General features: G+C 32.2%; 1 long non-coding RNA gene across 1 annotated transcript; it reads right to left on the bottom strand.

Annotated features, from left to right (window-relative positions):
* Positions 1 to 1,364: 1,364 nt before the first annotated feature.
* Positions 1,365 to 2,661, bottom strand: LOC130558537 (uncharacterized). The gene is made up of 3 exons (XR_008963438.1): positions 2,467 to 2,661; positions 2,280 to 2,326; positions 1,365 to 2,170 (listed from the first exon to the last, which is right to left on the bottom strand). It is a non-coding gene; the product is annotated as an uncharacterized LOC130558537 (long non-coding RNA).
* Between the last annotated feature and the right edge of the window lie 879 nt (positions 2,662 to 3,540).

Raw genomic sequence — 3,540 nt, 5'->3', positions numbered from 1 at the left:
GTCAAGGGTTAACGCCGTAAAAGGGGTCAAAAGAAGGGCATAGGTTAAACCCAAACATGGGTCGTAAGATTTAATCGATTTCTATCCATGTTTCTTTGTTTAATATGATCTGCCTCTGTAAGTTTCGCTTTTAAAACGACGAGCCATCAAATAAGAACACTGGTTTGAGAAGTGATTCATTGAATTAACCTTAAATGTATTTTTGCATTGTTGAACAGTACCCTTAAGCAAAGAAAATATGTTTACCTATAAGTTATATTAAGTGTGAATATATAAGATCATTTATTATGTATTTAAATACATATAATAATATATTGTTAAAATATTACAATGTTACAACATATTGAGTTACACATAAGGAATTGCTGTTTTTTATATATTAAGAAATAAATAAGCACTTTGTTCGAATAGCAAGGTAAGGGTAGTAGCTTAAATACATTTTAAAACAATCTGTGAAGACATAAGAAAACAGTATTAGAAATAGGGAAAAAATAAATGTAAAAAACTGAAAAAAATCAAATGCAGGTACACTGTAAAAAAAAATATCGTAAAAAAACGGTCAAATCACTGGCAGCAGCGGCTGCCAAACAAAAACCATAAAATGAAGATGAAACTCCGTAAATCAAATAATGGGGAAAAACATTACATTTACGTAATTTTTCTTTAAATGTTTTACAGGGAAACACAGTTATTTCATAGACTTTTCCTTAATTTTTACGATCAAACACCTTCAATAAAGTGACTGCACATAAGGTTTTACAGAAAAATATTGTTATTTTATGCTTTTTTTTCTGAATTATAATGATAAGCCTCCTTAAACTATGTGAAAGTACTAATGTTCTGCAGAAAAACACTGTTATTTTACAGTTTCTTTCCTGAATTTTTTCAGTCAAATACAGTAAATGCACTTAATGTTCTGTAACTTTACAGATATTGTCCATGAATTACTAGTCAGATACTGTCAATAAAATGAAAAACACATGTTTAGGATTGTAGAATAACATTTTATTTAGGTAAAAATATTAATCATGAACACAATCACCATAATTTGTAAAAGTACACTCAGAATACACAAAGATTAACTTCTTTACATTACAGAATTACAGTATACGCTTTAAACAAATGGTTGAATATAATAAAGTAAATAATAAGTACATCACCATACAATACATTCATCAAATTCTTATAAAACAAACTTTTAATCCTGGAGAAATACAAAACAGTTTCAAGTTGTGTTTAAAACATTTACACAGGGTCACAAATAGATATTGGAGGAAGTTTTGATAGTATATTTGGACAAACATCAAACTGTCAGAATAAGTAAATCATACCATAAGTAAAAATATACCACAAAAAAAGTCAATGAGTCTGTGGCAATATGCAATGTAGTAGCAATGCTAACTTAAATGTAAGTCTTCCATCATTAAATCAGCAAAACAAGTCACCAGTTTAAAGGAATAGACAATGTTTCTTTCACAAATTATGTAAATGTTTACGTGGATGTTATTACAGTATTAAGCATATACAGTTGCGCTCAAAAGTTTACACACCCCTTGCAGAATCTGGAAAAAGCTGTTGGCAGCACTGGATGTTTCTATCTATTGTAATAGTTGTGTATGAGTCTCTTGATTGTCCTCAATGTAAAAAGAGGAATCTCAACATCATACAGTTACTGCTGGACATGAGTCAAATATCCAGAAATGCTGAAAAAGCAAAGATTGTGGAGGACCTGGGTGATTGTTTTGAAGATCAGTGGACAGTCTAATGACTCATGACAAACAAGAAACCCTTAAACAACTATGACTAAACATAAAAACTCATTGATTGTTTAGGTAACATCATACATTAAGAATCAGGGGCATGTAAACTTTTGCCCTGGGCTATTTTTAGAAATTCTGTTATTATTCTTTAGTGTGAACTATATGTTAACATTTCTTTAGTGAAATAACTTGCTCAGGGCAGGACTAAATTAAAAATAAACCTTAATTTTCAAAAATCCTCTTATTTTCCAAACGTTTCAGCTTTTTCCAGATTCTGCAAGGGGTGTGTAAACTTTTGAGCACAACTGTACATAATATTACACATTTGTTAATACAAATACTCAGGTCGAATGTTTAAACACTTACTACTGATGGAGTTTGGGGGCCTGGGTAGCTTTTCTTCCCTTCATCTAAAAAATGAGAGCAAATGTTTTATCATTAACAGTTATTGTTGAAATTAGTGTTGAAATTGGAATGCAAAAGAAAGTCAGAAAGAAATCTAACGTTTCATATACTTACCAGGTGTGTGTACTGCCCAGGCAAATCTTATCATATATTTCTGTGTACTTAAAGAAAAACACGTGTGAGAAGAGGAAGATTACTTAAGCTCAATATTATGTAGAATGTTATAGCATTGAAGTTAGTGCTAATATCGCTAATCTCGATTAGCATCACACTAGACGAAAATACAAAAACAAGTTTTTACCTTCTGCTGGTAAAGCTGTTAATGCGTGTGATTATTCTCCAGCAGCCTGCAACTTCCACACGACTTCGTGTCTTCAGCGCTGTTTACATATAACTGTACCATCAATACTACTGAAACTAACTGACAGACATCAATTCCTCGCGTATCTTCAAAATGAACCAGTGAAGGGCGCGAACAGCTCTAATTGGCTAGTTTCCTGAATGACAGTCAAATCAACTAATCATTTTCAAAGCAGCACAGGGAGTCAACCAATGACATCTGTTTACCATTAGCAAGTGTAGTAAAAACAGCTATAGTTAAGATAGGTTGTTTTTAAAAGAAAATAGTTGTTTAGTTTTATTTGAATGTTGCTATATATTTAGTTGGTCAGATGTTTTCATTGCAGTATATGAAGTATATGAATAAAATTAACTAATGTATGGTACAAGTTTAATGGACTGTAGTGGTTAGGCCATAGCCATTCATGATATGGGAAAAGGTGAATTTATTAATGGTTATCATTAATAATGTTTTTGTTGGCTAGACTATTGCAACTATTGTCAGGTTTACTGCCACGTGCTGTCTCTCCCTGTTGAAAAAAACAGCATATGCTACTGTAGTTAGGTATGTTTTGAAGCATGGTAGCTGGTTTGAGCTGGTCATATGCGGGGCCTGGTTGCATAAAGCACCTTAAGTTTTTCCCTTAAGTATGACACTTAAGAGGTGATTTCCCTTTACAGAAGACAATAGGAGAATAACTTAAGTAAAACTTAAGGTATACAGTACTTAAGGACACACTTAAGGCAAAATTACATTTAAGGTGCTTTATGCAACCGGCTGGTCCTCAGCTTAAACCAGCTACCATGCTTCAAAACATACCTAACCAGCATATGCTGTTTTTTTCAACGGGGCTGTCATATCACTTTCAGGAAACATGAATGTTCCAACCTCAAGAGTAGTGCAGCTTTGTAATTTTGACTGTGTATTGTTTAAATGTACTGTAGCCTAACTAAACAGATTGCTAAAAATTTTAATGTAAGAATATGCATATACACTAATAAAAAAACCAAGATCTGACTTAAAAATACAGAAGAA

The sequence above is a fragment of the Triplophysa rosa genome, linkage group LG8 (genome assembly GCF_024868665.1).
Source record: "Triplophysa rosa linkage group LG8, Trosa_1v2, whole genome shotgun sequence".
NCBI classification, from domain to species: Eukaryota; Metazoa; Chordata; class Actinopteri; order Cypriniformes; family Nemacheilidae; genus Triplophysa; species Triplophysa rosa.
This window is presented reverse-complemented; position numbering and strand designations above follow the sequence as displayed.